This window comes from Oryctolagus cuniculus, chromosome 13 (genome assembly GCF_051225735.1).
Source record: "Oryctolagus cuniculus isolate XC-2025 breed Fujian yellow rabbit chromosome 13, ASM5122573v1, whole genome shotgun sequence".
NCBI classification, from domain to species: domain Eukaryota; kingdom Metazoa; phylum Chordata; class Mammalia; order Lagomorpha; family Leporidae; genus Oryctolagus; species Oryctolagus cuniculus.
In genome coordinates this window covers 103,943,447-103,952,362 of record NC_142879.1, presented here as the reverse complement: position 1 = coordinate 103,952,362, position 8,916 = coordinate 103,943,447, and the positions used below count along the sequence as shown (strand labels likewise).

At 48.6% G+C, this 8,916-nt stretch overlaps 1 long non-coding RNA gene across 3 annotated transcripts; it reads left to right on the top strand.

Annotated features, from left to right (window-relative positions):
- The first annotated feature begins 204 nt into the window (after positions 1-204).
- On the top strand, positions 205-8,468 carry LOC103350870 (uncharacterized). 3 transcript variants are annotated; one of them, XR_016219248.1, is made up of 4 exons: positions 330-514; positions 1,052-1,115; positions 2,930-3,093; positions 5,878-8,468. It is a non-coding gene; the product is annotated as an uncharacterized LOC103350870 (long non-coding RNA). The 3 variants fall into 3 exon arrangements; XR_016219247.1 differs by lacking the exon at positions 2,930-3,093 and having other exon boundaries at positions 205-514; XR_001794838.4 differs by lacking the exon at positions 330-514 and having other exon boundaries at positions 690-1,115.
- The last annotated feature ends 448 nt before the right edge of the window (positions 8,469-8,916 follow it).

Sequence of the window (8,916 nt, the reverse complement as noted above, 5' to 3'; positions counted from 1 at the left end):
ATCAGTAACTTCAAGGCTTGGACAGTGGGGAGATGCAAAGCATAAATTTACAATGTTACCTGACGCCCAAAAGCTGCTAAAAATGTTTTCTTTTTTAAATTCTCTGACCAGAAATAAATGTTTTGTTGAACTGTTTTTCCTGATGCCTTCTATTTTTTTTTCCCCCACCTAAAAGTAGAACGCAGAACACTCTGCACGCCCTGTGGCAAAGTCTGGATTTCCAAGGGCCCTGGCAGGATGGTTTGGATTTTCTTTCCGATTCTGATGGGAGTGCATTCCGTTATAATGGGTGGGGTCTGGCCTATTCCTGTATTAAGAGAACAAAAATTGGAGGAAGGGAGGGAGGGGATCGGAGCCGCATTCCATGCCTTATCTTCAGCGTTTACAAGAACCACATAAATGTATTCAAGATCCGTGTAGCAGGAAGAGAGTAGTAAAACCCATGTGCTCAGAGGAAATACCACGGCTGCTTGCTGGGCAGAGTCTTCTGGGAAGCGCGTACCTCTGGGAACAGGTAATGTCCACGAGGGAGGTGGCCGCGGAGCTAAAGGAAAAAGAAAACACAGCAAGGGCATTAGTAGCCGCTGCCAGGTCTGGGGCTGTGCACGCCTCCCATGCGTCTGTAGGGGTTGGGGTGGGGCTTTGTGCATGCGCAGTGAGAAGCTGGAGGCCAGCCCGGCTGCAGATCTGTTCCAGGCCAGCGCACTGGTGCTGCTGGACTGTGGGACAGGGTCTCCGGGCTGAGGTGTGGAGACTGTGCCCCCACAGGGCTGCTCTCTACTCCCCAAAATGCAACCGGCAGCAGGAGGTCCCAGCTCACGGGGCAGGCTCTCGAGAAGGCTGAACGGAAGATGCCCAATAACCATTTATCTTCTGGGGTCTGGCCAGCCCATGGGTCTCCCCCCTTGCAGGCAAATCCATCAGCCAAAACGTTTGCTCCTGGGTCAAGTTCTAGGCACAAAACTCTCCTGCCCCACTGCCCACTCCAACCCAACCAGGACACCTTCCCAACTCATTTACTCCTTCTCACCCCTTGTCTGTGATGCTTAAGGCTCGTCGGGGCTTGCTTTCTCCTCCCAGGCTACGTGAAATGCCTCTGTCTCCGCCACAGTCAGGTAAGGACCCCACCTCCCCAGGACTCAGACGCCTGGTCACCTGGGTGGGGGGCGTTGGTCGGGCCCTGGGTGAACCCGAGCCTCTCCCACTCCTTGCAGCCTCACTGAAATAAAAGGAGACACCACCCAAAGGAACCACTCAGAACCACTTAGGAGAGTTAGGCGGAAAACAGGCAATTGTTTTTCTCTGCACACATCACCGCGCGCTGTGCGCCGCTGTTTCTAATGTGAACCATGCTTGCTTGCTGCGGAGAGCTGTCAGCTCCGGCAGAAAGACTTGCGTGCACTTTTGAACAGAATCCATCCATACTGTTTGTGCTCTGGGGATGGAAATATGATTAATCCCCCAAACATGATTAATCTTACCTTAATGGGTCGCATTGCTTTCCATCAACTAATTCGTGTTCCTCCAACTTGACTGTCTACCTTTTTTCCTCCGTGAATCAAAAAGCCACAGATAGAATGCTTGATGACTAATCCTTAGCTTGCTCCAATTCTCTAATGATTCTCTGTTATGTGAAGGGTTCTGGAGTTCCAAGGAACAGGGCCCGTGGGTGAGGCATGGCTGGGGAATGGCTACGCTATCTTGCTCTAATCCTGTCCACCCAAGTTTTATAGAACACATTGCATTTCTTCTTGAAGGAAGACTCCTAGGATTCTGCAAAGCTATTCTAATGTATTTTATAACTGCCTGTACTTACCAGACTGCTGATGTGTGAGCGTAACTAAAATGATGTAATTATTTTAGCCAGACAGCAATGTGAGTGTTTTTGCTTTTAATTGACCACATTGAAGACATGGTAGACGTAGGTCTTAGGATGTTGCCGTTTTTCCAAAAAAAAAAAAAAAAAAATTGTGGTATATTTTTTAGTATTAATTCCAGGGCTAATTGAAAGTGCTTTTGGCTATTTTCACTAGAGACAAAACCGTATGTATAGAACAATGATGAACAATAATATTTGTGTTTTCTGAAAACCAAAGGGAGTGCATGCAATATTTGTAATAGGAGGGGCTGGCGTTGTGGTGCAGCACAGTAAGCCACCGTTCGCAACACCAGTATGCACATCAGAGTGCCTGTCAGAGTCCTAGCTGCTCCGCTTCTGATCTGGTGTCCTGCGAATGCTCCTGGGAAGGCAGCAGATGATGGCACATGTACTTGGGCCCCTGCCGCATGTGTGGGAGACCAGCATGGAGTTCCTGGCTGCAGGCTTCGATTTGGCCCAGAGCTGGCTGTTGCAGCCATTTAGGGAGTGAATCAGAAGATGGAAAATCTCTCTCCTCTTTCCCTCCCTCCCTCTTTCTCTCTCTCTCGCTTTTAAATAAATATATCAATCTTTAAAAAAAAAATACAACACAAAACATGAAGCAGTAAACAAATTTTATGCTTTAAAAGATCCTCTGAGGCTGGGTTTAGATATTTGAGATGCCCCCAATCACACTGAATTAAAAGTATCAAACAAGGCAGATAGTCAGGCGAGGGAGTCCAGGAAGTGGTACAGTGACAGGGCGACCACCGGGCAGTGGGATTGCCCTTCTGGGTGCCTGAACTCTGCTCCTGAAGGAATTCCAGAAGACGGCAGACTGCGAGGTTAGAACAGTATTGCAACAGCTGGAGGAGTGGTATAGAGGGATAAGCCTGAGCCTGCAATGCCAGCACCCCATGTGGGCACCTGGTTGAAGCTTTTGGCTTTGGCCTGGCCCAGCCCTGGCCATTGCAGCCATTTGGGAGAGTGAACCAGCAGATGGAAGATCTCTGTCTCCCCCTCTCCCTCTGTAATTCTGCCTTTCAAATAAATACTTTTTTTTTTTTTAAGAATCATGTTGCAGGTGACCCCTGGGAAAAGTCCCTTTGACAGATACACTTTGCTTGCAAACATCGTCACCCCGTTCTGGAAGGAGGGCTGTGGAGAGTGTGGGTTCCCCAGGGGAGGGAACATCCCTCATCACCATCATCTCCAGACGATGAGGCAGGCTGCTGGTAAGTCATAGATGTCCATTGAAATGAAGCTTTCTCAGGGCTCAGGACATATAGTTATTGAAACATTGTTTTCAAAAGACCAAGCTTATCAAGAGCCGACTAGATATTAAGTCTTAAATTTTCCTCTGCTCTTGTCCTGTCTTAGGCTTTTGAGTTGTGGGAACCTGGCCCAAAGAAGCTAAGTGATAATCAATAGCAGCCCAGCAAACGTGTGGCAGGGTGAGGACCAAACCTGTGGCTGCTACTCTCCGCCCCACTCTCAGCATCCCCCCTTGCTGTCTGGTACTAAGGCCAGCTTCCTGGGGTGTGACCCATGCCTTCATCCAAGGACCCCGCTTGGTCTAGTGCCCTGCTGTCACCATTTTTAGATTTTTATTTATCTAAAAGGCAGAGTTACAGAGAGAGAGAGAGAGAGAGAGAGAGAGATCTTCTATATGCTGGTTCTCTCCCCAAATGGCCAGGGTTGGTCCAGGTCACAGCCAGGTGACTGGAACTCCATCTGGTTCTCCCATGTGGGTGCAAGGGCCCAAGTACCTTCTGCTGCTTTCCCAGGTGCATTAGCAGGGAACTGGATCAGAAGTGGAGCAGCAGGGACTGGAACCAGCGCCCGCATGGGATGCCTGTGCTACAGGTGGCAGCTTTATCCACTATGCCACAGCAACAGCCCCATTTGTGACCATCTTGGAATGCTCAATCATGTCCTTGAGGAAGGGGCTTCGTACTTTTCTTTTGTGCTGGGCCTCATGGATTATGTTGGCCCCTGCTGCCAGTGCTTCCGTGGCTGAGTCAGGGATGAGTCACGTCTCCTTAGGGAGCCATATTACAGATCCATAACTTTCCAGTGCTGCATCTTCAGGATCAAAGACAGGAGCTGACCATACAGCGCCACCACCCAGGGCTCTCTCTCCCTGGCTCTCAGTCCTGTGGGTGCCTAGCAATGATTTACAATTGGCTTATTCCAAGCTGAAGCCATGTCTTCCTGCAGCAGCTCCTGGGCTGGGCGGTGGCCCTGAGTTCATGCCAACCTTGCTTGGGCCAGCCAACAGCAGTGTAGCTGGTTGAAGAGTGAAATATCCTCTCCGGAGGCACAATCAGGCTGCTTCTCATATTGTGCAGAGACTTAAACTATCGTTTTCATTGACTGATTTTCCTACTGAGCCAGCTGAGTTTTTTTTAGTGAATTGGTTGAAACGCTTGTTTTGATGCTGTGTGGGGATGACAACTGGCTTTTGTTATGTGCAAATTGATTTCTTTTCTAATGAGACCTCTTGAAGCCCTGGGCTCAGCTGATGGGATGAAATGTGGAGCCTGCTCATGCAAAGTCATGATCAGCTTGACCATCTTCCAGCCAAGGCTGGTCCTTGACAGTGCTAGAGATGGATAAGGCACGTTTGAGGACTTCTGCTTTCTTTAGGGCACTCTGCTTCACGCATATGAAAGTCAGGTTATCGGGGCACCACTGTGCACTCTGCTTCACGCATATGAAAGTCAGGTTATCGGGGCACCACTGTGGCCCCCTTAGCTTGCGAGACTGCTTTGCATTTCATTTTCAGCATGGCTACTCCTCTGCATTGACCTGCCCTGGCCCGCATCTCCGTTGAGGCTATGTGACCACGTGCAGCCTTCAGGAAATGACCTTCACTCTCGTGCCCGGCACATGTTGGGTTGCTGATGTACTTCTGTCCAGGCTGAGGTATGCCTGTTTAGTGCAGCCAGTGCTGTCACTGATCTGCCCAAACCTTCAGCACTGGTGGCATCCAGTGCACTCACAGCACCTGCTACCAGTCCCTGCCACCTTTGGCCTCAGTACTTCCTCTCAGCTGCTCATGGGGCAGGCAGGGTGATGCTCCCCAGGGGCAAGTGAAGTTGGAGGAGAGATGCCCTGGCCTCTTCACCCCTGAGTCATGTTCAACGTGACTCAGTGAACTTCAACATGTTCAACAGTGTCTCCCAGGAATCAAAGATGGCGCCCAAGTTGCCAAAATGACAAAATGCCAGGTACCCTCCTTTAGGTCCTTCCTTTCCTTCCCCATCTCACTTCCTAACCCCATGGCAATGCTTTTGGGACTACCTGCCAAACAAGCCACTTGCATCCATACCTTTGTCTCTGCACCTGCTTATGCAGGGATCTGCCTAATGCCACTGGGGCCACAAGAGGCCTTGGGAGCAGATGCCGATGATTGGCTTCTGGAGTTGCATCATTGCCAGCCAACAGTGGTGATTTCCAACATTGCAAAGGTCTCTGACTGCTGGGGGTGGGGAGAAGCTACAGGAATAAGGGGCTGGGGTACCATGCATGCAATAGCTCTGGTGATTTGGAGATATAGGGTAAGAGAGATCCAGGGTAAAGAAAATAATAAGCTCAAGTCAGGTGACTGTCAATTCTGGCACCATGAGAAGGATCTAAAGGGCCCCTCGTATCCTTGACAGTGGGAGACACTGAAAGCTAAGCCCAAATTGGGTTGTAAGGAGGGTGGAGGTGCGAAGTCCTGGCAGGTCCCTTCTGCTAAAGTCAGGAGCTGGTTAGGGAAGAAGTGGCAACCAGAGCCTGTAGTAGAGCCTTCTGGGCGACTCCTTCTTTGTGGTCAGGAGGATCACAGTACCATTGGCTGGAGACCGTGAAGCCCTCACCTGGTCCCCAGCTGATGCTTTGTGATATGATGTGTCCTTAACTTGAGATCTGGGGTCTAGACACAGCACGGCTCCATCAGGGAAATGGAGGGATGTCATCCCTGCTATGGAAGAAAGGGATTGGTCCCTAATGCTGCAGGGGCTGCTTCACAGATACCTACAAAGCCTGCGTAGAACGTGCCAGCGACTGGACCATGAAGGAGGTCATGGAGACCATGGAGGATCTGTATGGATAAATCTTGTGGATGGAATAAACTCATGAAGATACTGGTGTCCTGTGTGAGTGCCTCCTTCCCCAGCTACTCCTGCCATTGCTCAATGGGCCCATGAAGAAAGTGGACATGGTGGCATGGATGGAGATTGTGCATGGGCCCAGCTAACGGACTTCCACTCAGCAGGGATGGCCTGGCTACAGCCACTGCTGCTTCTCCAATATGGGATGGTTCCTTGGGGGGTGATCAGCGGCTAGCTGGTGGTGAGCTGATTCCATTGGGTCACATATATCATGAAAGAGGAAGTGCTTTGTTCTTATTGGAAGAGACACTTATTCTGCAAACAGGTGTGCCTTCCTTGAGCACATACTTCTGCAGAAGCTACCATCCGTGGACTTAGAGGATGGCTTACCCACCACTGCGGCATTCCATGCAACATTGCTTCTATCAAGGAGCTTACTTTACAGCAAAGGAAGAGTTGCAGAGCATCCAAGCTGATGGAATTTACTGGTCTTACGATGTTCCCCAATATCCAGCTGGTTTTGTAGAGCAGCGGAATGGCCTTTGAAAGACTCAGTTATAGTGTCAACTACGTGGCAGTACCTTGCAGGACTAGGGCGGGGTTTCCAGATGGCTGGGTGTGGTCTGAATCAGCCCAGTATGTGAGACTGCTTCTCCCATGGCCAGGATTCATAGGTCTAGGAGTCAAGGGGTGGAAACGGGAGTGGCACCACTCGTGTACTCCTCGTGACACTAGCAAAGCGTTTGCTTCCTCTCCCTACAACTTTGCTGGCCTAGAGGTCTTCGTTCCAAAGGGACGAATACTGCCCCTGGGAGACTCAACAATGATTCTATTGACCTGAAAGTTAAGACTGACATTTTACTTATTGCCATGCCTCGGGATTAACGTCAATGGAAAACTTTAACAACGCAGCCCAGGCAGGACTTCTAACTACCAAGGGCACAGAAACTTCAGGAATGAAGGCGTGGATCCCTCCAATAGCCATGACCAACTGCGGTGCTCGCTGAGAGCAACGGGAGTGGGAAGTGGAGAAGGCAGTTATAAATACCAGCTGTGGCCATGTGCTCAGTTACAGAAACAAGCCCTGTGACCCCCATGGCTAGTCCCCCTGTCTTTGTGAATATAATTATGTGTGTGTGTGTGTGTGTATACATGCATGGATATATCTTTCTTCACATCCTTCTTACCTTATCATATAACATAAGCTAGCTTGTGGGTTTTATGTTCAGTATTGAATTCTTGCTAATTTTTCATCATAATGTTTAAGTTAGGAGGTTTCAAGGAGAAGAGCAAATGTCACTCAAGGATTTTACTGCCTCCCCTGTGTGAGGATTAGAGCATTTTTGGTTGTACTCAGGGTAATTGTATCATCACAGGCAGAATTATGAGCTTGTTATTGTTTATTTGGAGATTCAATGTGGTTCAAGATGTACATAGCTGCCAAGTGGACAAGGACTGGACTTATAAGACAGTTAATGTTATGTGTCAGCTTGACTGAGCCACGGGCTGCCCAGATATATGATTAAACATCACTTCTGGGTGAGTCTGTGAAGGTGTGTCTGGAAGAGATTAGCCTTCGAGTGGGTGCACCAAATCAAGTAAAAGGACTTAGCCTTCGAGTGGGTGCACCAAATCAAGTAAAAGGACTTAGCCTTCGAGTGGGTGCACCAAATCAAGCAGCCCTAAAAAGAAAGGGAATTCTGATGCACGTTACAACGTGAATGGACCTCGAAAACAGCCAGCCAACCACAAAAGGACAAATACTGTAAGATTCCACTTACAGGAGCCCCCTGGGGTGGTGGAGAAAGTGGAATGGTGGATGCCAGGGGCTGAGAGGAGAGGGCCATGGGGAGCTATTGTTTCATGGGTACGTAGTTTCCATTTAACAGGAAAAGGTTTAGAGACGGATGGTGGTGATGGTTGCACAGCAGTTAAGCCTATTTATGGCACAGAACTTGTATACTGTCAAATGCGTAAAATGGCGAATTGGAATCCTGTGCTGTGTATGCTTTATTGCAATGCAAAGGAAATGAAATTCTGACATGTGATATGACATGGATGAACCCTGAAAACATTATGTTAACTGAAGTAACCCAGACACCAATGCACAAGCGTTGTATGATCCCACATATGCGAGGTCCTTGGAAGAGGCAAACTGATAGAGACAGGAAGCAGAGCAGTGGGTGGTAGGGGCTGTGCAGGCAAGGAAATGGGGAGTGACTGTTAAACGGGGTTCTGTCTGAATGTTAATGAAAAAATTTTGGAAATGAATGGTAGATGAGGAGACGCGAGTTAGGTAATGCCACCGAATTGTACACTTGAACGTGTGAATTGTATGCTTAAAAATGGTTGCAGTGGTACATGCTACATTGTATGTATTTTACCATAATAAGATCAATATATGGGTACGTTAAAAGCATCACACAATACAAAATAAAATAATACAGGAAGGGAAGGCCTCCTTTGTCCTCCTCCCCTCCCTTCAATAAATAAAACGTTTCTAGTGCCTATCTCCCTTGTGCTTGACCTGTGTCTTGAACTTCCCCGCCGTCAGCAGAGCCTGGGATGTCTTCTCTCAGAAGGAAGGGGCAGTGTGCAAGCCATCAACTCCACCAGCTCTCTGCCCCTAACTTCTGAATTCTGTTATGTTGCTGGGTTTTTCTGGGTTAACTTCCAGCTTTAAACCACATACTTAGAGCTTGATCTTCTCAAATTTCTTAATACAAAACCCTGCAAGCGTAGACAGATGTGGAGAGAAGCGTGTCGGAAGCCCCATCTACACAGCAGCCAGATTCGAGTCTGAACTCAGAATTGCTCGCGTTTCATCTGCACTTGCTCCCCTCTACTGATTATTTTGAAACAAATCACAGACGTTGTATCATTTCACCTGTGCATCCCAGCAGGATTTATTTAAAAGAAGATGTCTTTAAAAACAACACGCAATCTCAATGCTATTAC